Source organism: Hemitrygon akajei, chromosome 11, assembly GCF_048418815.1.
Source record: "Hemitrygon akajei chromosome 11, sHemAka1.3, whole genome shotgun sequence".
Classification (NCBI taxonomy): Eukaryota; Metazoa; Chordata; class Chondrichthyes; order Myliobatiformes; family Dasyatidae; genus Hemitrygon; species Hemitrygon akajei.
Window position 1 is genome coordinate 163,912,227 of NC_133134.1, and position 26,868 is coordinate 163,939,094.

The following is a 26,868-nucleotide window of genomic DNA, read 5'->3' on the forward strand; positions in this document are numbered from 1 at the left end:
TGAGGGTGGTAGGTGTGGCAGGTGGAGATACCAGTGTTCCCCTCAGCTGTTTTCACTATCCACTGTAGGGTCTTGAATCGGATGTTTTGCAGCTTCCGTACCACGCATTGGTGCCACCAGGATCGTTGACAGCGATCCTCAGCAATGCTTTGGGCCCTTCAGACCCATTAACCATAAGGACAACGAAAACCATGTGGCAGACATATTGTGAGTCATCAGTTTAACTGCACAGCCCAAGGTTGTTGAAATGTAACTTCATGCTATTTCATTTATTTTTTTAAAAATCTCACCAGGTACTTAATAGAAAACTCTTGCCTGAGGCTAGGGACTTTCTGTACATAACTATTTAAATGATCACTCAGATGGGAAAACTCACACAAGCGAAATAGAAAGAAAAGGCATGAAATAAAACAAGTAAAAGAGGAAATTAAAAACCCATTTGGTGTGAACATCCTGTCCCCGGGTTTCTTTCAAACTGAACTTCAAAGAGATGCTGTTAATTTCAGAAGATTACCTCAGAAGGAAGAGCTTTGATGTGAGCTGTCAAAGTGGCTGAGGCAGAGATTAACTGTTAACAGTCCCACAGTCTGGCTTTGTCCCCATCATTTGCCATTAACCCTTTGAAGGCTTTGTTATAGAGAGCTGCTCTTTTTTTACTTCAGGAAGAAGACAGAGGAGCCTTGGAGGACACAAAGGTTGGGGGTGTTGTGGATAGTGCGGAGGGCTGTCAGAGGTTACAGTGGGACATATATAGGATGCAAAACTAGGCTGAGAAGTGGCAGATGGAGTTCAACCCAGATAAGTGTGAGGTGGTTCATTTTAGTAGGTGAAATATGATGGCAGAATATAGTATTAATGGTAAGGCTCTTGGCAGTGTGGAGGATCAGAGGGATCTTAGGGTCCGGGTCTATAGGACGCTCAAAGCTGCTGTGCAGGTTGACTCTGTGGTTAAGAAGGCATATGGTGCATTGGCCTTCATCAACCGTGGGATTGAGTTTAGGAGCCGAGAGGTAATGTTGCAGCTATATAGGACCCTGGTCAGACCCCACTTGGAGTACTGTGCTCAGTTCTGGTCGCCTCACTACAGGAAGGATGTGGAAACCATAGAAAGGGTGCAGAGGAGATTTACAAGGATGTTGCCTGGATTGGGGAGCAAGCCTTATGAGAATAGGTTGAGTGAACTCAGCCTTTTCTCCTTGGAGCGACGGAGGATGAGAGGTGACCTGACAGAGGTGTACAGGATGATGAGAGGCATTGATTGTGTGGATAGTCAGAGGCTTTTTCCCAGGGCTGAAATGGCTAGCATGAGAGGGCACAGTTTTAAGGTGCTTGGAAGTAGGTACAGAGGAGATGTCAGGGGTAAGTTTTTTACGCAGAGAGTAGTGAGTGCGTGGAATGGGCTGCCGGCGACAATGGTGGAGGTGGATACGATAGGGTCTTTTAAGAGACTCCTGGACAGGTACATGGAGCTCAGAAAAATAGAGGGCTATGGGTAACCCTGGGTAATTTCTAAGATAAGGACATGTTCGGCACAGCTTTGTGGGCCGAAGGGCCTGTATTGTGCTGTAGGTTTTCTATGTTTCTATGTCCCAAACCACCAGGTTCAGGTACAGTTACTGCCTCACAACCATCAGGCTCCTGAATCAGCCTGGATAACCTCACTAAACTGATTTCACAACCTGTGGACTCACTTTCAAGGAACCTACAACTCAAGTTCTTGGTAATACTTATTTAATTTTTATTTGCACAATTTACAATGAAAACACATGACCACTTTTAGTTACTACCATAAGGGAGGAGGTACAGGAGCCTGAAGACACACATTTCAGCGATTCAGGAGCTTCTCCCCTCTGCCATCAGATTTCTGAATGGTCATTCAACCCACGAACGCTACCTCACAACTTCTTTGCACTATTTATTTAATTTAATTTTCTAATACATACATATATATAAATATTTCTGACCATAATTCACAGTTTTTATTATTCTGTATTACAAGGTACTGCTGTTACATAACAACAAATTTCACAACAAATGCCAAGATATTAAAGCCGATTCTGACTTTGATTGTCTTTTTTTGCACTTTGGTTGTTTGTCAGTCTTTGTGAGTGGCTTTTCATTGCTTCTGATCTACTGTGTATGCCTGCAAGAAAGTACCTCTCAAGGTAGCATATAGTGACATATACACACCTTGGTTCCTGAAGGTTGTTATGGCTGGGGTGGGGTGGAGGGGTAGCGGGGATAAGCTCCCATTGCCTATTAATTACTTGCAATGGCATTTGGAACATCTAGCTCCTGACCTTCAAATGTGGCTTAGCTACTAAGCTTGGCAGAACCGTTTCTACTGACAGGAGAGGGGCAAAGGCGGGTTACCAGTGTCTTAAAACCAGTAGTTTCAGGTAGATGGAACTTGTCAGCCGTGGTTGGTTGCTCATCTAGGAGAAGGAAAACTCTGATCTCAAACCTCAGCTGCCTTGCGGCTGTACCCACACATGGGAAAGGCTTCAAGAGTAAACCTGAGGAAAAATCTGGAGCTGGAGTCCATAAGACAGTCCAACGTTGAGTTCACGCAGGTTGGCAACTCCCGTGATGCTGCTGGTGTCAAACTGTATCGGTCTTTGCCGTTCCTTTCGATTCATCAGCTGCTTGGGGAGGAGGAGCCTCCTATGTGGGCAACAGCTTGTTCTCCATATTGTACTGTCCTGGCTTGCGTAGAGCTAGGACACAACATCCATGGTCGAGCCCAACCAACGGAAAGCCTCCATATCTACTTTGATAATAATTTTACTTGGAACTTTGAACTTCGAACTGCCACAAGGGTCTTTTCAATATGCTCCCTTCCAGAAAGCACTACCAGGCTTTTAAAACAAAATCTTCACCCCATTTTAAAAGCTTCTTTCCCTGGGTAGTTAATCTGATGAACAATTTTAGTTAGTCCCCTCCCTACACCCACTTTCTATCACCTCAATCACTACACAGCCCTGTAAACAATTTAAATCACCTTTTATAATGTTGTTTACATTGTAAATACATGCTGGTACTTAAGTATTTATACAACTTGTATTCCATATCTGTATTTTAACCTTGAACTTTATTTTTTATGTTAATCTTTATTCTTCATAATTGTTGAAAATTGTATTTTGTTTTGAGGCACAATAACACGCCACATCAAATTCCTAATACATGTAAATGTATATGGTGATGAAGGCTGAGTCGAGTTGATCTTTAGGGAACTAAATTTTTAGAAGTTGAATCGCTAAGCAGCCAGGGCAGGCTTGGAGTGTCCTCGAGTTAAAGATCTCTCTCTGGCACATGGCTGGGAGTGAGCCAGGGGCCTTTTTTCAGCTTTAATACATTGCTTTCAAAGTAAGCTTATTATCAAAGTACATACCTGTCACCATATACAACCCTATAGAAACTGTAGGCACTCGCTATAGACACTAAGCAATACAATAGAATCAATGAAAATATTCATCCAAAGATCGACTAATGTGCAAAAGAAGACAAATTGCAAATACAAAAAGCAAATTTTAAATCGTAATAGTAATAAATAAATAATAGAACATAGAACACAGAATTCTACAGGCCCTTCAGCCCACCATGCAACTTATTCTAGAAACTGCGTAGAACTACCCTACCGAGAAAAGTATTGAGAACGTGTGTTATAGAATCCTTGAGTGTGAGTCTATAGGTTGTGGAGTCAGTTCGGAGTTGAGGTGGTGTGAGTGAAGTTATCCACGCTGGTTCACGAGCCTGATGGTTGAAGGGTAATAACTGGTCCTGAAGCTGGTGGCGTGGGTCCTGAAGCTCCTGTTCCCCCTGCTCAATGGCAACAGTGAGAAGGAAGCATGGCCTGGATGGTGCGTGGGAGGGGACCTTGATGATGGGTGCTATTTGACGGTGATGTTTTGTCAGCTTGTTATGCAAGTAATCAAGGTGAGCAACAGGCTGTTTAAAGTTTAACATAGTTTATATTTTCTCATCTCATAAAAATCTCTGAACCACTAAATCTTTATTTAGTTATTTAGAGATACAGCAAGCCTGCCGTGCTGCCCACTTACACCCATATCAACAATTATTGAAAGGTCTATATTGAAATCTATGACCAAATAGAACTTGATCTATTTTGGCCTTTCAATATTTGATCTAACACCGAATATTGAAAGGCCTAGAGAGAGTGAATATGGAGAGGATGTTTCCTGTGGTGGGGGAGTCTATGAACAGAGGGCAGAGCCTTAGGAGGGATGTCCCTTCAGAACAGAGAGCAGTGAATCTGTGGAATTCATTACAACAGATGGCTGTGGAGGCCAAGTCATTGGGTATATTTAAAGCAGAGGCTGATAGGTTCTTGATTAGTAAGGGCATCAAAGGTTATGGGGAGAAGACAGGAGAATGGGGTTGAGTGGGATAATGAATCGGCCATGATGAAACAGCAGAGCAGACTCAATGGGTCAGAGAGCCTAATTCTGCTCCTTTGTCTTATGGTGTAACTCATCATAATGCACACAGATCACATGGATACAAACACACACACACACACACACACACACACTCTCTCTCTCTCTCTCTCTCTCTCTCTCTCTCATTTCAGATGAATAATTTTTCGGATAGGCAGACTGGGCAGACACATTCTCAGGGTGTGGTCAGTACCACGGCAATGGCTGAGTTTCAGATGGTTCAGGGATTTTAATCTGCCAGTTGTGCTCTTCCTCATCTTCCTTCTCTCCCTCCTTTTACTTCCTCCTCTGCCTCCTGCTCCTCCTCCATCTATGACCAGTTGTGGCATTTCAATTCCTGTTGCTTCTATACAACTCACCACCCACCCCATATCTTCACTCCTCCCACCATTCCATTCATTACCAACACGTACCAAACACGTGCTGGACCCTGTCTAGAGGTGGGTCATCCATTAGGAAAGATCGAATGGACAGAAGAAGACGAGGCTGCTAAAGGAAAGGGATTCTCTTATTGTCCTCTTGAGCACGTTGTTCATTGTGAAAAAGAGTGTGAAAATACTTAATGAAAACCTGAGAAACCTGGAGCTCAAAGAGTTAACTGCAGGAGCTTTCTCTACTGAGAGGGCTTCAGTTACTTACAACCGGATCCATCAAGTTTGAACAAGTAAAACTACAAATAAAAAGCACTGAACTCTCTTTGAGGGTGCAGATATTCTTGGATCACACAACCAAAAAAATACTGGACTTAATTACCGGAATTTTTCTTCAGATCATGTGGAAAAGGCTGCCTGTCAGACAACCTGGGAAAGGAAAGGGAGGGAGAGAGAAAGAGTGAAATGGGGAGGGGTGAGAGAAAGGGAGAATGAGGGAGGATGGGGGGGGGGGGAGGAAAGACGAGAGAGAGAGAAAGAGAAGGAAGAAAGAGACCAAGAAAGCACATGAGAAAAAGAGAAAGGGAATCAGCAAGATGGAGAGTGGGAGGCAAGTTGAGAGAAAGGGAATCTGACAGAAAGAGACAAAAAAGTGAGAAAGAGAATGAAGAACGGGAGGGAAACTGAGAGAGTGTGAGAATGGATAAGTGGCAGTTGTGATGTAATAGCATGCTGTAAAAGTCTAAAATACTTGCCAGTGAAGCTGCAAATGGCTGCCTCTCATTGAAGTCATCTGAGACTTTCCTTCCTACACTCTGACATCTCAGAATCCCGCTGAGTTACAGTCAAATTTTATGAACCCGAACAGTCTGTAGAGTAATTTAAAACAACATTGTAAGCCTGTGTTTGGTCTAAAAGCCTGACTAATCTGAGTAATCTGATCTGATCTGAGATGTGGGAATTATGAGGTGGGGTCTGGGAGGTGAAACTGCTTCCATTATCAGCTGGCAAACAATCCAGCTCATTTTAAGCGCATGAGAAATGGGAATGGCAGGAATCCCTACAAAAGGCATACAGAATTATGAGGGACATAAATAGGGTAAATGCAAGCCTGCTTTTTCCTCTGAGTTCAGGTGAGACTTGGACTAGAGATCGTAAGTATTTTTAAAATGTTTTATTTTATTTAGAGATACAGCAGGGAACGGGCCTTCCAGCCCAGCAAGCTGTACCACCCAGCAGCCCACCTATTTAACCCTAGCCTAATCACAGGACAATTTACAGTGACCAATTAACCTACCAACCGCTATGTCATTGGAAGATGAGGGGAAATGGGACCACCCAGAGGAAACCCATGCGTCAGGGGGAAGGATGTACAAGATTTTCACAGGCTGCACCAGAACTGAGCTTCCAAACTCCGACCTCCCAAGCTGGCGCTAACCGCTACGCTGTCGTTAAGGGTGAAATGTGAAATTCTTAGGGGGAGTCTGCTGTTCATTCAGAGGGCGGTGAGAGTGTGGAATAAGCAGCAGGAGGGAGAGAAGAGAAAATGGGTAAAGGTGACAGAGGGGAGCAGTTACCAGAATTTGAGAATGGTACGTTGATGCCATCAGGTTGGAGACTGCCCAGTCAGATTGAGGTGTGACCTTTCTTGTAAAAGTTGTGTACATAGAACCACAGAACGTTACAGCACAGAAACAGGCCTTTGTAGACATACATAACAGAAAATGCACAGAATAGAAAGTAATGCATTCAGCTCATAAGAGTGTACACTTCAATTTCCTCAAAAGTACTAGGTGCTAACTTGATGCAGACCGGACATTTACACGACACGCTGCATCCAAAAAGCAAACAGCATTATGAAGGACTCCACGCACCCCTCATACAAACTCTTCTTCCTCCTGCCATCTGGCAAAAGGCACCATAGCTTTCGGGCTCTCACGACCAGACTATGTAACAGTTTCTTCCCCCAAGCTATCAGACTCCTCAATACCCGAAGCCTGGACTGACACAACTTACTGGCCTGTTGTCTTGTTTATTATTTATTATAATACCTGCACTGTTTTGTGCACTTTATGCAGTCCTGGGTAGGTCTGCAGTCTAGTGTAGTTTTTTTTCTTTTTTTTTATGTAGTTCAGTCTAGTTTTTGCACTGTTTCATGTAACACCATGGTCCTGAAAAATGTTGTCTCATTTTTACTGTGTACTGTACCAGCAGTTATGGTCGAAATGACAATAAAAAGTGACTTGACTTGACTTATTAATATCCTTCCTGTAATTAGGTGACCAAAACTGCTCACAATACTCCAAATTCGGTCTCACCAATGTCTTATACAACCTCACCATAACATTCCAACTCTTATGTTCAATATTTTGATTTATAAAGGCCAATGTACCAAAAGCTCTCTTTACGACCCTATCTACCTGTGATGCCACTTTTAGGGAATTATGTATCTGTACTCCCAGATCCCTCTGTTCTACTGCACTCCTCAGTGTCCTACCATTTACCTTGTATGTTCTACCTTGGTTTGTCCTTCCAAAGTGCAATTTATGTTCTTCTTGTCAACGTTGTTTATCTGATGCTATGTGCCTGTGATGCTGCTGCAATAAGTTTTTTGTTGCACATTCTTGTGCCGATGACAAGAAACCTGGCTGTGACATTGAGTAGCTAAGCTCGGTGTGAGAGGCTCTAAAACACTGGAAGTCCATATGGTCCCAGGAGGCCGCAAGACAGGCAATGGTACACTGTACATAGAATGTGTTAACCAAGGCAAAGGACTAATCACACTACAAATATACAGACCAGATCTCATTATGAATACAAAGAAAGTCAATCCATGTTTTTTATTTTGTGTTCCTTGCATATTTTTTTGTCTTTTCCCATTAGGCAGAAGAAACCAAAGCCTGAAACCATGTACCACCAGACTCGAAAATAGCTTTTCAGAATCAGGTTTAATATCACTGGTGTGTGTATGTCTTAAAATCTGTTGACTTTGCAACGGCAGTACAATGCAAGCAATGCAAGAGATAATAATAGAAAAAAACCTGTGAATTACAGTGTGTGTGTGTGTATATATATATATATATATATATAAGTTGTGCAAAAATAGAAATAAAAAAAATGTAGTGAGGAGCTGGTGTTCATGGGTCCAATGTCCATTCAGAAGTCAGATGGCAGAGGGGAAGGAGCTGTTCCTGAATTATTGAGTCTTCAGGCTTCCGTACCTCCCTCCTGATGGTAGCAATGAGAACAAAGCATGACCTGAGTGGTAGGGGTCCTTAATGATGAACACCTCCTTTTAGAGGCATCACTCCTTGAAGATATCCTGGACATACAGATGCAGGTGCTCATAATGGGGCTGACTGAGTTTACAACTCTCCGTGGCTTATTTTGATCCTGTGCAGTAGCCCCCCACCAACCCCCCCTCCCCATACCAGACAGTGATGCAGCCAGTTAGAATGCTCTCCATGGTATATATGTAGAAATTTGCTAGAGTCTTGGGTGACAAACCAAATATCCTCAGGCTCCTGATGTAATATAGCTGCCGACATTGTAGCTGCACCAATATGTTAGACCATAAGACGATAAGATATAGGAGCAGAATTAGGCCATTTGTCCCATTGAGTCTGCTCTGTCATTTCATTATGTCTGATCCAATTTTCCTCTCAGCCCCAATCTTCTGCCTTCTCCCTGTATCCCTTCATGCCCTGACCAATCGAGGATCTATCAGCATCTGCCTTAAATACACATATAGATTTGGCCTCCACAGCTGCCTGTGGCAAAGAATTCCAGAGATTCACTGGCTAAAGGAATTCCTCCTCATCTCTATTTTAAAAGGACGCTGCTCTATTCTGAGGCTATGTCTTCTGGTCTAAGACTCTCTGATGCACCATCAATAACTCTGAGACGTGGGTTAAGGTAGGCTTTTATTGGCTGGAAGAAAGCACAAGCAGCAAGTGACCACCACACAACATCCTGGAGACTGAGGAAGGGTCTGTGGCTCCAATCGCCTTCATACCGGGGTCTGTGGGAGGAGCCACAGGAGCAGTCAGCGGGGGGGGGGGGGGGGGCGTGTCCAGACAGGTATATGTAGTTCACCACACTCTCCCAACATAGAAATCATCCTTTTCACATCTACTCTATCAAGGCCATTCACCATTCGATAGGTATCAAAGAGGTCACCCCTCATTCTTCTCAGTTCGAGTGAGTACAGGCCCAGAGCCATCAAATGCTCTTCATATGACAAGCCATTCAATCCTGGAAACATTTTCGTGAACCTCCTGTGAACCCTCTCCAGTTTCAGCACATCCTTTCTAAGTTAAGGGGGCCAAACTTGCTCACAATAATCTCTGAGGCCTTGGCAGGGCTTCATAAAGTCTCAACATTACATCATTGCTTTTATGTTCTCGACCTCCTGAAGTGAATGTTAACATTGCATTTGCCTTCCTCACCACAGACTCAACCTGAAAGTTAACCTTCAGGGTTTCCTGCACAAGCACTCCAAAGTTCCTTTGCACCTCAGATTTTTCTACTTTCTCTCCATTAAGAAAATAATCAAACTTTTCATTTCTTCTACCAAAGTGCATGCCACGCACTTCCCGACACTGTATTCCATTTGCCATTTCTTGGCCCATTCTGTTAATCTGTCTAAACCTTTCTGTAGCCTCTCTACTTCCTCAAAACTACCTGCTCCTCCACCTATCCTCATATCGTCTGCAAACTTTACAACAAAGCCATCAATTCCAATATCCAAATCATTGACATATAACGTAAAACAAACTGGTCCCAACACAGATCCCTGTGGAGCAACACTAGTCACCAGCAACCAGCCAGAAAAGGCTCCCTTTGTTTCCACTCTTTGCTTCCTGCAAATCAGCCACTGCTTTATCTATGCTAGAATCTTTCCTGTAATACCAGGGGCTCATAGCTTGTTAAGCAGCTTCATGTGTGGTACCTTGTCAAAGGCATTCTGATGTTGTGAAGTACACAACATCAACCGATTTTCCTTTGTCAATCCTGCTTGTTATTTCTTCAAAAAAGTTCCAACAGATTTGTCAGGCAAGATTTTCCCTTGAGGAAACCATACTGACTATGTCCTATCTTATCATGTGCCTCCAAGTACCCCAAAACAACATTTTAACAATCAATAATAATCAACTCCAACATCTTCCCAACCACTGGGGTCAGACTAACTGACCTATAATTCCCTTTCTTCTGCCTCTCTCCCTTCTTGAAGCATGGAGTGACATTTGCCATTTTCCAGTCTTCCAGAACCATTCCAGAATTCAGTGATTCTTGTAAGATTATTACTGATGCCTCCATGATCTCTTCAGCCACCCCCTTCAGAACCCTGAGGTGTACACCATTTGGTCCAGGTGGCTTATCTACCTGTCAGTTTCCCAACACCTTCTCTCTGGTTATGGTAACTTCTGTTGGGTATATCCCACTGTTATCAGACTCTTGTACAGACCTCTTGTAAGATAAGATGGAGTTTTAACCTTGTTATGATCTTGCACTTTATTGTTAACCTGCACTGAACTTTCTCTGTAACTTTTACATTTTATTCGGCATCCTGGTATTGTTTTACCTATCCTAGCTCAATGTACTGTGCAGTGATTTGATCTGTATGCAGGAGAAACTTTTCACTGTATCTCGGTACATGTGACAGTGATAAACCATTAGGAATACTAATACCTAAACACAAGAGATTCTGCAGATGCTGGACATCTTGAGCAACAACACACAAAATGCTGTAGGAACTCAGCAAGTGAGGCAGCATCTATAGAGAGGAATCAACAGTTGGATGCTTTGGGCCAAGACCCTTCACTAGTTGTAGCCCAAGGTATTGCATTTTTTGATGTTTCATGATGTTTATGATGTGATGTTTATAAGGCACTGGTAAGACCTCACTTGGAGTACTGTGTGCAGTTTTGGGTTCCTTACTTAAGAAAGGATGTGCTGACGTTGGAGAGGGTTCAGAGAAGATTCACTAGAATGATTCTGGGAATGAGAGGGTTAACATATGAGGAACGTTTGACCGCTCTTGGACTGTACTCCTTGGAGTTCAGAAGAATGAGGGGGGACCTCATAGAAACATTTCGAATGTTGAAAGGCATTGACAGAGTGGATGTGGCAAAGTTGTTTCCCATGGTGGGGGAGTCTAGTACGAGAGGACATGACTTGAGGATTGCAGGGCGCCCATTCAGAACAGAGATGCGAAGAAACTTTTTTAGCCTGACGGTGGTGAATCTGTGGAATTTGTTGCCATGGGCGGCAGTGGAGGCCAGGTCATTGGGTGTATTTAAGGCAGAGATTGATAGGTATCTGAGTAGCCAGGGCATCACAGTTATGGTGAGAAGGCGGGGGAGTGGGACTAAAGGGGAGAATGGATCAGTTCATGATAAAATGGCGGAGCAGACTCGATGGGCCGAACAGCTAACTTCTGCTCCTTTGTCTTATGGTCTTATGTTGCAACCCAAAGCATTGGATCCTGAGTTCATATATACTGCATCCCAGATGTTGTGCTGCTAAAGATGTTCCAGGTGCTGAAGCCTCAGTTCTGTTGCTGTCCCACATGTCCCAGATGTTGAGTTCCCACATGTTCCCACATGAGGTATGATAAATTATAAGGGGTAGAGATGAGATGACTGCAAGCAGGCTTTTCCTCTCAGGTCATAGGTTTAATATGAAAGGTGATAGTTAAGGGAATCTGAAGGGGGAACTTCTTCACTCAGAAGGTGGTGCAAGTGTGGGACAGAAGTGGTGGATGCAGGTTCAATGCAACATCTATGAGAGATTTCAATAAGTACTTGGATAAGAGGGCTCTAGAGAGCTATGGAGAGAGCTGGGTACAGGGCTATGAAGGAAAAGGGACTAGGCAAAGAACTAAAGAACTAGAACCCATAGATTAGATGGGTCAAGGGGTCTGTTTCTGTGCTACAGTTCTCCATGACTCAGGGTTAGTAGTAGTGAGGTCACTTAAGCCGAGGATGATGCTCTCCGAAAGGGTTGTCATTTGGTGGTTCCTCGGGCGGCTGTAGATCCAAATATCCATGATGTTAGGGTAGTTTTCCCTAAAGGGCAACACCTGTGTGTGGCTTTGTTTAACACTGGGAGGCTGATGCATGACCAGCCACCACATGGTCCTTGCAGATCAGGGTCAGGGTGCAGTGGCACGGTGACTGCAGACCCTTCTCTGCTGCAGCCTTCCTCCGCTTTCACTGCCATTGTGATGTGTCATCATCTTATGGCAGCTCCACCGCTGGGATCTTGGTCGGATCGCTCTTCGTCTAAAACCTCCCCCTTGACCTTACCGCCATAGGTGACCCAACCAGGAGCTCAGCGCCAGACAGCATCGCTCTCGCAAGCCTCTCCACCACGACAAGGTGGTGATCCTTGGGGAAGCACTCCAGGTTACTTCCTAGATGTTACATGCTTACGTTGTTGATCTGGTGTTGAACCCCTAAAATTGTATTTCAAATGTTTCATGGCTGGGGCTGCATGCCCACATAATGCATCTATGTGAAAGTCAAAGTCAGAATAAATTTATTATGAAGGTATGTATATGTCACCATATACTATCCTGAGATACATTTTCTTATGGGCATTTACAGGAAAATACAGAAATAGAATAGAGTAGAATAGTATAATATAATATAATAGTATAATAGAATAGTACAGAATAGAATTTACTGTATGAAAAACTATCCATGAAGTCTGACAAACAACCAATGTGCAAAAGAAGACAAAACTTGCAAAATAAATAAATAATATTGAGAACATGAATTGTAGAGTCTTTGAAAGTGAGTCTGTAGGCTAGAGTCAAAGAGCCATAGAAAAGTAAAGCCCAAAAACAGGCTCTTTGGCCCATCTAATCTGTGACGAACCAAAAAAATGCCTAGTCTCTTTGACCTGCACCTGGACCATAGCCTCCTTAACCTTCCCATCCATGTACCTATCCAAACTTCTTTTGCTGGCTTCTCGTTCCACAGTCTCACATCCCTCTGAGTGAAGAAGTTTCCCCTCATGTTCCACTTAACATTTCACCTTTCACCCTTAACCCATGACCTCTAGTTGTAGTCCCACCCAACCTCAGTGCAAAAGAAAGCCTGCTTGTATTTATCCTGTCTATACCCCTCATAATGTTGTAGACCTCCATCAACTCTCTCCTCAATCTTCTATGTTCCAAGGAAAAAAGTCCTAACCTATTCAATCCTTCCTTATAGCTCAGGTCCTCCAGTCCCGGCAACATCTTTGTAGATATTTTTTCTGAAGTCCTTCAATGGTATTTACATCTTTCCTGTGAGTAGGAGTTCAGAGTTGCGGTGAGTGAAGTTATCCACACTGGTTCAGGAGCCTGATGGTTGTTAGGTAATAACTCCGAATCAGGTTTAATATCACCGGCATATGTAGTGAAATTTGTTGTAACTGAGGCAGCAGTACAATGCAATACTTCATAACAGAAAAAAAGGTGAATTACAGTATATATAATAAATAGTTAAATAAGTTGTGCAAAAGTAAAAATAAAGAAGTAATGCTGAATCTGTTGGTGTGGGATCTGAGGCTCCTGTGACTTCCTACCCAAAGGTAGTAGTGAGAAGAGAGCATATCCTGGGTGGTGGCACCACACAAGTTATACCCCTGATTCATGTTGTCCTCCTCTGTGCTCTTCCTCAACAAGCCACTCACTCACATTGAATTTGCTGCAAAAAAAGTGTTCAAGATATTTTTTTGAAGAAGAGGTAGATTCACAGAAAGATATTACCAAGTTTGCTCCTGTATTTCACAAGGCATGTCACTAACTGTGGTTTATCGTGATGGGAATCTCGCCTGAAGCACCAGCTGTGGTTCCAGCTATGCATGACTGACCTCCAACTTTCATTCCTCAGTTTTGAAAACTTTCACTGCCTCGATGGGAAATGAACTGAAATGCCCTCCAGTGAATCTGTCCCACATTCCTGCCTCTGACTTCATGCTCAGTAAGTGCCAGATCTGTGATTCATCATATGGTTTAATGATATGGGAAACTTTGAATACGCAAGCTTCTTAGCCTTCTGGGGAATTGAATTGAATTGAATTTACTGAAATCTTACATCTGTCCCACAACGTGAGGGAGTAAAAATCTTTGTGTTATGGCTCTATCGCAATGTACAGACATGTGAATTTAAAAATCTCATGGCTTGTAGAAAGAGCTGTCCCGTAGCCTGTTGGTCCTGGCTTTAGTGCTGTGGTCCCGTCTGCCAGACGGAAGCAGCTGAAACAGTTTATGGTCGGGGTGACTGGTGACCCTCGATGATCTTCCAGGCCTTCTTTATGCACCTGCTGCTATAAATGTCCTCAATGGAGGGAAGTTCCCATCTACAGATGCGCTGGGCTGTCCGTACCACTCTCTGCAGTGCCCAGCGATCAAGGTTGGTACTCACCCTGTGAACTGCAGTCCCATTGATGTTGATCAGGGCAAGCCTGTCTCTGTTCCTCCTGTAGATAATAAAATACTAAGGAAGACTGCTGAACATAACACCAGTGGGCACTTTTTAATATTAAGTACATAAGGTACCTAATAAAGTGGCCACTAAGTGTCAATCACAGAACACTACAGCACAGTACAGGTCCTTCGGCCCACAAATGTTGTGCCAACCTTCTAACCTACTCTAAGATCAATCTACCCCTTCCCTCACACATAGTTCTTCATTTCTCCAACATTCATCTGGCTATCTAAGAGTTTAAATGTCACTAATGTATCTGTCTCTACCACCACTTCTACACTCACCACTCTCTATGTAAAAACTTAACTCTGACTTCTCCCCTATACTATCTCCCAATCACGTTAAAATTATGACCCCCGGTATTATCCACTTTGGTCTAAACTTTGCGCAAGACATCTCTCTTTTAGTGCTTCCTCTCCGAGAACTGTAGAATACTACAGCACGGGAAGAACCTCTCTGGCCATTCTAGTCCATTCTGCCTAGTCCCTTGAACCCGCACTTGGGCTGTAGCCCTCCATACCCCTCCCATCCACGTACTTATTCAAATTTCTCTTAGATATTGCAATTGTGCCCACATGCACCACTTCAGCTAGCAGCTCGTTTCACACTCTCACTACTGTCTGAGCGAAGAAACTCCCCCTTGAGTCCCCTTAAATATTTTACCTTTCACACTTAAACTCATGACCTCTAGTTCTAGTCTCACCCAACCTCACTGTAAAAAGCCTGCTTGCATTTACCCTATCTTCCCCCCTCATAATTTATTCTACCTCATGTGGGAACAAAACATCAGACAGCACCACAACGCACTGTGTAGGGTTAGTGAGTTGGGGGCATGCGTGAGCTGTTGCCACTGGAAGTGCCCAGCATAATCCTCGCTGATCTATTTGATGCAAACGATGGATTTCACTGTATGTTTCTATGCACATGTGAAAGGTAAAACTAATCTTATTTTATCTTCTGTTGGGAATGGCAAAGGACTAGATAAGCGGCTGGGTGCTCTGTGGGTTTCTGTGCTGGGTGGCTATGAATCAAGGCCCGGATAAGCGATCGAGATTCAAAAGTGGTCAAAACTGCCCAACGCATCATCAGCACCAGCCTACCCACCAATATACATAAATGACACATATACAGAAGGTGCTGGAAAGGGACCAGTAACATCATGAAGGATCCCACCCACCAACACCCTCAGGACATTCAGGAGAGGAAATGACCAACACCCTCGGGACGTCCAAGGGAGGAAATGACCAACATCCGCAGGACATCCAGGGGAGGAAATGGCCAACACCCTCAGGACGTCCATGGGAGGAAATGACCAACACCCTCGGGACGTCCAGGGGAGGAAATGACCAACAGCCTCGGGACGTCCAAGGGAGGAAATGACCAACATCCGCAGGACATCCAGGGGAGGAAATGGCCAACACCCTCAGGACGTCCATGGGAGGAAATGACCAACACCCTCGGGACGTCCAGGGGAGGAAATGACCAACAGCCTCGGGACGTCCAGGGGAGGAAATGACCAACAGTCTCGGGATGTCCAAGGGAGGAAATGACCAACATCCACAGGACATCCAGGGGAGGAAATGGCCAACACCCTCAGGACGTCCATGGGAGGAAATGACCAACACCCTCGGGACGTCCAGGGGAGGAAATGACCAACAGCCTCGGGACGTCCAAGGGAGGAAATGACCAACATCCGCAGGACATCCAGGGGAGGAAATGGCCAACACCCTCAGGACGTCCATGGGAGGAAATGACCAACACCCTCGGGACATCCAGGGGAGGAAATGACCAACACCCTCGGGACGTCCAGGGGAGGAAATGACCAACATCCGCAGGACATCCAGGGGAGGAAATGGCCAACACCCTCAGGACATCCATGGGAGGAAATGACCAACAGCCTCGGGACGTCCAGGGGAGGAAATGACCAACACCCTCGGGACGTCCAAGGGAGGATATGACCAACATCCGCAGGACATCCAGGGGAGGAAATGACCAACACCCTCGGGACGTCCAGGGGAGGAAACGACCAACACCCTCAGGACGTCCAGGGGAGGAAATGACCAACAGCCTCGGGACGTCCAAGGGAGGAAATGACCAACATCCGCAGGACATCCAGGGGAGGAAATGGCCAACACCCTCGGGACGTCCAAGGGAGGATATGACCAACATCCGCAGGACATCCAGGGGAGGAAATGACCAACACCCTCGGGACGTCCAGGGGAGGAAACGACCAACACCCTCAGGACGTCCAGGGGAGGAAATGACCAACACCCTCGGGACGTCCAAGGGAGGATATGACCAACATCCGCAGGACATCCAGGGGAGGAAATGACCAACACCCTCGGGACGTCCAGGGGAGGAAACGACCAACACCCTCAGGACGTCCAGGGGAGGAAATGACCAACACCCTCGGGACGTCCAGGGGAGGAAACGACCAACACCCTCGGGACGTCCAAGGGAGGATATGACCAACATCCGCAGGACATCCAGGGGAGGAAATGACCAACACCCTCAGGACGTCCATGGGAGGAAATGACCAACACCCTTGGGACGTCCAAGGGAGGATATGACCAACATCCGCAGGATATCCAGGGGAGGAAATGGCCAACACCCTCAGGACGTCCATGGGAGGAAATGACCAACAGCCTCGGGACGTCCAGGGGAGGAAATGGCCAACATCCGCAGGACATCCAGGGGAGGAAATGACCAACACCCTCAGGACGTCCATGGGAGGAAATGACCAACACCCTTGGGACGTCCAAGGGAGGATATGACCAACATCCGCAGGATATCCAGGGGAGGAAATGGCCAACACCCTCAGGACGTCCATGGGAGGAAATGACCAACAGCCTCGGGACGTCCAGGGGAGGAAATGGCCAACACCCGCAGGACATCCAGGGGAGGAAATGACCAACACCCTCGGGACGTCCAGGGGAGGAAACGACCAACACCCTCAGGACGTCCATGGGAGGAAGCGACCAACACACTCAGGATATCCAGAGGAGGAAATGACCAACACCCTCGGTATGTCCAAGGGAGGAAAAGACCAACACCCTCGGGACGTCCAGGGGAGGAAACGACTAACACCCTCAGGACGTCCATGGGAGGAAGCGACCAACACACTCAGGATATCCAGAGGAGGAAATGACCAACACCCTCGGTATGTCCAAGGGAGGAAAAGACCAACACCCTCGGGACATCCAGGGGAGGAAATGACCAACACCCTCAGGACGTCCATGGGAGGAAATGACCAACACCCTTGGGACGTCCAAGGGAGGATATGACCAACATCCGCAGGACATCCAGGGGAGGAAATGGCCAACACCCTCAGGACGTCCATAGGAGGAAATGACCAACAGCCTCGGGACATCCAGGGGAGGAAATGGCCAACACCCGCAGGATGTCCATGGGTGGAAATGACCAACACCCGCAGGACGTCCATGGGAGGAAATGACCAACACCCGCAGGACGTCCATGGGAGGAAACGACCAACACCCTCAGGACGTCCATGGGAGGAAATGACCAACACCCGCAGGACGTCCATGGGAGGAAACGACCAACACCCTCAGGACGTCCATGGGAGGAAATGACCAACACCCGCAGGACATCCAGGGGAGGAAATGACCAACACCCTCGGGACGTCCAGGGGAGGAAACGACCAACACACTCAGGATATCCAGAGGAGGAAATGACCAACACCCTCGGTATGTCCAAGGGAGGAAAAGACCAACACCCTCGGGACGTCCAGGGGAGGAAATGACCAACACCCTCAGGACGTCCAGGGGAGGAAATGACCAACACCCTCAGGATGTCCAGGGGGCAGCCCACAAGTGTCACCATTCTTCCAGTACCAAATTAGCTTGCCCGCCACTTTCTAATCTTAAGCCGTACATCCCTTGAATGTGGGAGGAAACCAGAGGACCCGGTGGAAACACACACAGTCATAGGGAGAACATACAAACTCCTTACAGGCAGCGATGGAATTGAACCCAGCTTGCTGGCACTGTACAGTGTTACGCTAACCATTACACTGTCGTGCTGACAACAACTGAGCAATTTATAGTGTTAATAGCATTTATTCATTTTATATTTATTTATTCCATATTTATAGTTAACATCATTTAACAACAAATCATCAGATTTATAGCTAAGATAAATTCTCATGATTTTACTCACATCTCACTAACCAACATGCTCACAGATCCCACCCACCCCAGAGATCTTGTCTGCTTGCCCTGCCAGACCTGACTCTGCATGTTAGGACAGGCATGTCCCTGTGTCACCAGGGTACGAGAATCTCCGTCTATGCTCGCCTGGTTTCGGCCGCCCGTCGCAGAGGAGTGGCGGGACTGTGGTACTGTCGCTTGCAAACAGCTACTTGGAGCCACAGGTGAGAGCTGAGTGTCCAGAGGAGAGTGAGCTGTCCTGGAATAGACACAGCAAGACCCTTCACCAGAGGCACTGCCCGTCCCTGGACACCCCATACATCCCAAAAGAAACTGAAATCAGAAGATACAAAATCCGATAAACATGTTCCTCCAGGCTGAAGATCAGCTTCCATCCTGCTGGTATTTATTTATTGAGATACAACACGGAATCTTAGTTTATTTATTCCGTACTTATAGTTAAAATCATTTAACAATGAATCATCAAGTTTATAGCTAAAATGAATTCTCATTTTAGCCCTTCCAGCCGTGCCCCCCTCACCCCCAGCAAACCCAAGATTTAACCCTAGCCTAATCACAGGTCAATTTACAATGACCAATCAAACTACCAACTGGTTCATCTTTGGACTGTGGAAGGAAACCGGAGCATCCGGAGGAAACCCACATGGTTCACGGGGAGAACGTACAAACTCTTTACAGACAGTAGTGAGATAAACACGCCATCATCGGGATTGGGAGCAGCAGCAACACAGCATAAATCATGATGTTTAATTTGTGTTTATCATATAAGAAACATTCAAGGGAAAAGCATAAATTATATATGATTTTTACAAGAATACACAATTAGAACAAGCAAAACAAAGACCATTTTAAAGTTCAAAGCTAAAAGTATATTTATTATCAAAGTACATGTATGTCACCATATACTTGCTTGAGATTTATTTTCTTCCAGGCATTTACAGGAAAATAAATAAATCCAGTAAAATTTATGAAAAACTATACATAAACATTGACACACAATCAATGTGCAAGTGAAGGCCAATTGTGCAATTAAAAAAATAAAACTGAGAAAATAATTTGTAAAGGATCCTTGAAAGTGAGTCTGTAGGTAGTGGAATCAGTTCAGGGTTGAGGTGAGTGAAGTTATCCGCAGCGGTTCAGGAGCCTGGTGGTTGAAGGATAATAAGTGTTCCTGAACCTGGTGTTGTGGGACCTAAGACTCCTGCATCTCCTGCCCGATGGTGGTAGAGAGAAGAGAGCATGGCCTGGGAGGTAGGGGTCTTTGATGGTGGATGCTCCGCATAAATATACTCAACAGTGGGGAGAGTTTTGCCTTTTAGTGCATGATGGTCAAAGTGGTCATAGTTTTGCTCACTTGTTGTTGACCGGGTGTGGAGTTTGCTTCAAGAACTGAATAGCTGAAGTGCTTAAACCTGGTGGTGCGGGGCTTTAGGTTTCTGAACAATGGTGTGCAGATGCAAAAAGATGGCATGGCCCAGACAGATGTCCCCCACTTGAAGCAACAGCTCCTGTAGACATTCCCGTTGCTGGTGAAGGATGTGTCTGTGATGTGTTAGCCAGTGCCCACTGCTCTCTGCAGCTCTTTATGTTCCTGTGCATTCAAATTACCGCACTATCAGAGCTTTCTGGCTATCACGGAGGTAATCACTTCAAAAATCTCATTCGGGACATAAACTGATGGCAAAAAAAAGATTGGCTGTGAGGTAACACTCAACTTGCTAATTAACATCAAAGACTTGGCATGCTACCAGCCTTTTCAAGTGCCACTCCTGTGTGGTCCAAGATTTACATGGCCATAGTACCTCCAAATGGAATTAGTCTGTAAGACCATAGCACTTTGGCCCATTGATTCTGCTCTGCCATTCCATTATAACTGATTCATTATCCCTCTCAACCCCATTTCCCTGTCTTCTCCCCAGATTAATCAAGAACCTATCAACCTCCATCTTAAATAAACCCAAAGAGTGGCAATGAATTCCACAGATTCACCACACTCTGGCTATAGAAATTCCTCCTCATCTCTGCTCTCAGGATACTTCCCTGTGTCCTCAGATCTAATTCTGCTCCTTATGCCTTATGATCTCATGGTTTTACAGTACAGGGACAGCACGTTGGTGTAGTGGTTTCACAGTACAGACGACCTGGGTGCAATTCTCCGTGACCATGTGAGTTTCCTTCAGGTGTTCTGGTTTCCTCCCAGAGTCCAAAGGCATATCGATTGGTAGGTTAATTGGTTACTGTAAATCCTCCAGTGATTAGGCTCAGATTAAATCAGAGGATTGCCGGGCAACATGGTTTGAAGAGTTGGAAGGGCCTTCTCTGTGCTGTATCTCAATCAATCAATAAATAAGTTAATTGATGTACGTACTTTGATTATAAATTTAATTTGACTTTACAAGAGTCCATAAGGTACATCATTGGCAACAAAGTACCTGGAACTGATGAAAGGTACTTCAGAAATCCAAGTCTATTTTCCACACAACTGCGAGAGATTTTTGCCCTTGCTGCAGGACAGGAAGATAGAGCATAGTGCCTTTGGGAGCAGACAAAGCGGACAGCGATGATATCTGCCAGCGTCGTATGCCACTCAAAGGAGAGCATTGCAGCCAATTAGAATGGAGGCTAATTGGGGAGGTCAAGGAACTCCATAGCAATTGAAAGTGACAGCTCTAAATGTGAACAAGCCTGGGGAGTCGAAAGCCGCTCCGCCTGATTGCCAACAGGAATGTCACGGTGTGATGTCTTTGACAGGTGATAATCATCACCTTTAAAGATGCATCATGCCAGAGACGACTTCGTAAGAGAACTGGATCTCCGCACTGTGCTAGTTACTGCCTCTGAAGAAGGCGTGAGTCATTCACACAGACAGCATGCTATAGGTCATGCAATCAATGCCTTCAAGTAAAGCCAGTTCAAAGTGGGTGCGTGCAATGCACTGCTGGGTGCTGGCACAGGCGGATAATATTTCAGTAATATTTGAGTAATATTGTATATATATTGTTTGATTAAGCATCCTTGCATGTTTAAATAATTCTTTACCGGTTATATGTAAAAGTACTGTGCGTGAACAGCATACGTCATCACACCACCACGCACCTCGCTTAAAGTAAAAAAACAAAACTAGACATGCCCCTCAGGCTCCCGTCTTATTTTTCTTCTTTCGATTAGTTGTTGCATTTTGGAGTTACGAAACTTAACACGGATGATAGAAAACTGGAGTCTCTGCATAAGGGAAGGGTTAGATTGATCTTAGAGTCGGGTAAGAGGTCGGCACGACATCAGGAGCCAAAGGGCCTGTGCTGTGCTATGTTCTAAAATCCAGCTCTCTCTATATATAACCCCTACACCCTCCTTTGCATAAAGACTCTCCTCTTCCTATTTACAAGCCTCTATTTCTTCATTCCCTTTTTAAAAACCCTTACTCCCTTCTTCCCAAAACCCCTACCTCCTTTCCTTTCTCCCTCAACTGATAATGTCCATAAGACCACAAGACCATAAGATATAGGAGCAGAATTAGGCCATTTGGCCCATCAAGTCTGCTCTGCTAATTCGTCATGGCTGATCCAATTTTCTCGGCCCGAATCTCCTGCCTTCTCCCCATATCCCTTCATGCCCTGACCAATCAAGAATCTATCAACCTCTGCCTTAAATATACATACAGACTTGGCCTCCACAGCTGCCTGTGGCAACAAATTCCACAGATTCAGCATTCTCTGGCTCAAGGTATTCCTCCTCATCTCCGCTCTAAAAGGATGCCCCTCTATTCCGAGGCTGTGACCCCTGGTCTTAGACTCTCTCACTATAGGAAACATTTTCATCACATCCACTCTATCAAGGCCTTTTACCATTCAATAGGTTTCAATGAGGTCACCCCTCATTCATCAAAATTCCACTGAATACAGGCTCACAGCCATCAAATGTCCTTCACATGACAAGCCATTTAACCCAGGAATCATTTTCATGAATCTCCTTTGAACCCTCTCCAGTTTCAGTGCACCCTTTCCAAGATAAAGGGCCTAAAACACCTCACAATACTCAGTGAGGCCTCACCAGTGCTTTATAAAGTCTCAACATTACACCCCTGCTTTGATATTCCAGTCCTCTTGAACTGAATGCTAATATTACATTTGCCTTCCTCAAAACTAAACCTTTAGGGAATCCTGCAAACCGACTCCCAAGTCCCTTTGGGCCTCAGGTTTATTTTCTCTCTATTCAGAAAATAGTCAACCCTTTCATTTCTTCTATGAAAGTACACAATTAGAATCAGATTCAGGTTTATTATCACTGGCATGTGTCGTGAAAGTTGTTAACTTAGCAGCAGCAGTTCCATGCGATACATAATTTTGAAGAAGAAGAAAATATATAATAAATAAATTACTGTATATGTATATCAAATAGATTAAAAATCGTACAAAAAACAAAAATAATATATATTAAAAAAGTGAGGTAGTGTTCATGAGTTCAATGTCCATTTAGGAATCGGATGGCAGAGGGGAAGAAGCTGTTCCTGAATCGCTGAGTGTGTGCCTTCAGGCTTCTGTACCTCCTCCCTGATGGTAACAGTGAGAAAAGAGCATGCCCTGGGTGCTGGAGGTCCTTAATAATGGACGCTGCCTTTCTGAGCTACTGTTCTTTGAAGATGTCCTGGGTACTTTGTAGGCTAGTACTCAAGATGGAGCCGACTAAATTTACAACACTCTGCAGCTTCTTTCGGTCCTGTGCAGTAGCCCCCCCCCCCCCCACCCCATACCAGACAGTGATGCAGCCTGTCAGAATGCTCTCCACAGTACATCTACAGAAGTGTTTGACTGTATTTGTTGATATACCAAATCTCTTCAAACTCCTAATCAAGTATAGTTGCTGTCTTGCCTTATTTGTAACTGCATCGATCTGGTGGGACCAGGTTAGGTCCTTACAGATCTTGACACCCAGGAACTTGAAACTGCTCACTCTTTCCACTTCCGATCTTTCTATGATTGGCGTGTTTTCCTTCGTCTTACCCTTCCTGAAGTCCACAATCAGCTCTTTTGTCTTACTGATGTTGAGTGCAAGGTTGTAGCTGCAACACCACTCCATGAGTTGGCATATCTCACTCCTGTACGCCCTCTCGTCTCCATCTGGGAGTCTACCAACAATGGTTATATCATCAGCAAATTTATAGATGGTACTTGAGCTATACCTAGCCACACAGTCATGGATATAGAGAGAGCAGAGCAGTGGGCTAAGTTCGCACCCTTGAGGTGCACCAGTGTGATCGCCAGTGAGGAGGAGATGTTATCACCATTCCACACAGATTGTGGTCTTCCGATTAGGAAGTTGAGGATCCAATTGCAGAGGGAGGTACAGAGGCTCAGGTTCTATAACTTCTCAATCAGGATTGTGGGAATGATGGTATTAAATGCTGAGCTATAGTTGATGAGCAGCATCCCGATGTAGGTGTTTGTGTTGTCCAGGTGGTCTAAAGCCGTGTGGAGAGCCATTGAGATTGTGTCTGCCGTTGACCTATTGTGGCGATGGGCAAATTGCATTAGGTCCAGGTCCTTGCTGAGGCAGGAGTTCAGTCTGGTCATGACCAACCTCTCAAAGCATTTCATCACTGCAGATGTGAGTGCTACCAGGTGATAGTCATTAAGGCAGCTCACATTATTCTTCTTAGGCACTGGTATAATTGTTGCCTTTTTGAAACAAGTGGGAACTTCCACCTGTAGCAGTGAGAGGTTGAAAATGTCCTTGAATACTCTTGCCAATTGGTTGGCACAGATTTTCAGAGCCTTACCAGGTACTCCATTGGGACCATCCGCCTTGCGAGGGTTCACCCTCTTTAAAGGTCATACACTTCCTGACACTGTATTCCATCTGTCACTTATTTGTCTATGTCCTTCTGTAGTCTTCCTATTTCCCCAAAGCTACCTGCTCCACCATCTATCTTCATATCATCTGCAAACTTTGCAACAAAGGCATCAATTCCATTATCCAAATGATTGACACAGAACATAAAAAGAATCAGTCCCAACACAGTCCCCTGTGGAACATCATTAGTAACCGGTGCCAACCAGAAGAGGTTCCCTTTATTCCTACTTCTCGCCTCCTGCCAATCAGTCACTGCTTTATCCATACTAGAATCTTTCCTGTAATACCATGGGCTTGTTAAGCAGCCTCATGTGTGGCATCTTGTCAAAGGCTTTCTGAAAATCCAAATACATAACATCAACTGAATTTCCTTTGTCTATCCTGCTTGTTATTTCTTCAAAGAATTCCAACGGATTTGTCAGGCAACATTTTCCCTTGAGGAAACCATGCTGACTATGTCCTATTTTTTTATGTATCTAAGTACCCCAAAACCACATTTTAACAGTCGACTCTAACATCTTCAGACTAACTGGCCTATAATTTCCTTTCTTCTGCCTCTCTCCCTTTTTGAAGAATGGAGTGACATTTGCAATTTTCCAATCTTCTGGAACTATTCCAGAATCTAGTGATTCTTGAAACATCATTACTAATATCTCTACAATCTCTTCAGCCACCTCTTTCTGAAACCTGGGTGTACACCATCTGGTCCAGGTGACTTAACTACCTTCAGATCTTTCAGTTTCCCAAGAACTCTCTCTCTCTAGTAATAGTAACTTCACACACTGCATGCCCCCGACTCCTGAAACTTTCACCATGCTGCTAGTGTCTTCCACAGAGAAGACTGATGCAAGATACTTATTCAGTTCATCCACCATTTCCTTGTCGTCATTACTACCTCTCCAGCATCATTTTCCAGCGGTCAGATATCCACTCTTGTCTCCCTTTTACACTCTATGTATCTGAAGAAACTTCTTGTATCCTCCTTAATATTATTGACTACCTTATCTTCATATTCCATCTTTACCTTCTTAATGACTTTTTAATTGTCTTCTGTTGGTTTTTAAAAGCTTCCCAATCCTCTAACTTCCCTTTTTTTTTTAATCTATTATATGCCCTCCCTTTGGCTTCTATGTTGACTTTGACTTTTCTTGTTAGCTGTGGTTGTGTCATCTCACTTTTAGAATACTTCTTCCTCTTTGGGATGTGTATATCCTGTGCCTTCTGAATTGCTTCCAGAAATTCCAGCCATTGTTGCTCTGCTGCCATCCCTGCCAGTGTTCTTTTCTAATCAATTCTGGCCAACTCCTCTCTCATGCCTCTAATTCCCTTTACTCCACTGGAATACTGGTACATCTGACTTTAGCTTCTCCTTCTCAAACTTCAAGATGAATTTGATCATATTATGATCACTTTCCCCTAAGGGTTCTTTTACCTTAAGCTCTCTAATCAACTCTGGTTCATTGCTCAGTATCCCATTCAGAACAGCTGGTCCCCGAGTGGGCTCAACCATGAGCTGCTCTAAAAAGCCATTTCATAGGCATTCTAGAAATTACTCTGCTTGGGATTTTCCCAATCTGCCTGGTTATTGAAATATCTCATGACTATTGTAACATTGCCCTCTTGGCATGCATTTTCTATCTCCCATTGTAATTTGTAGACCACATCCTTACTACTGTTTGGGGGTCTGTATACAACTCCCATCAGGGTCTTTTTACCCTTGCAATTCCTTAGCTCTATCCACAATGATTCAACACCTTCTGATCCTACGTCACCTCTTTCTAATGATTTGATTTCATATTTTACCAACAGAGCCATGCTACCTCCTCTGCCTTCCTGCCTGTCCTTTCGATGCAATGTGTACCCATGGACGTTTAGCCCCCAGCTATGATCTTCTTCCAGCCATGATTCAGTGATGCCCACAACATCATACCCGCCAATCTGTAACTGTGCTACGAGTTCATCAACCTTATTTCGTATACTGCGCACGTTTAAATATACAGTAACACCTTTAGTCCTGTATTCACCCATTTCAATTTTGTCCACCTTTTACATTGCAACTCATCGTGTTGACTGCAATTTTGTCCTATCATCAACCTCTCATTACATATTGCCTCTGTTTGTAAACCAACTACCTCACCTTCTGCACTCTCACCCCGATTCCCACCCCCACCCCCGCCAAATTAGTTTAAACTCACCCAAACAACTCTAGTCAATCTGCCCTCAAGGATATTGGACCCCCTCTGGTTCAGATGCAACCTTTCCCTTTTGAACAGAACATACCTTCCCCAGAAGAGATTCCAATGATCCATAAATCTGAACCCCTGCCCCCTGCACCAGTTCCTCAGTCACTCATTCACCTGCCAAATCATTCTATTCTTACCCTCACTGGCACGTGGCACAGGCAGCAATCTAGAGATTATCACCCTGGAGGCCCTGTTTCTCAGCTTTCTATCTCACTCCATAAAATCTCTCTTCAGGACCTCCTCACCTTGTCTCTCTATGTCGTTGGTGCCAATAAGCA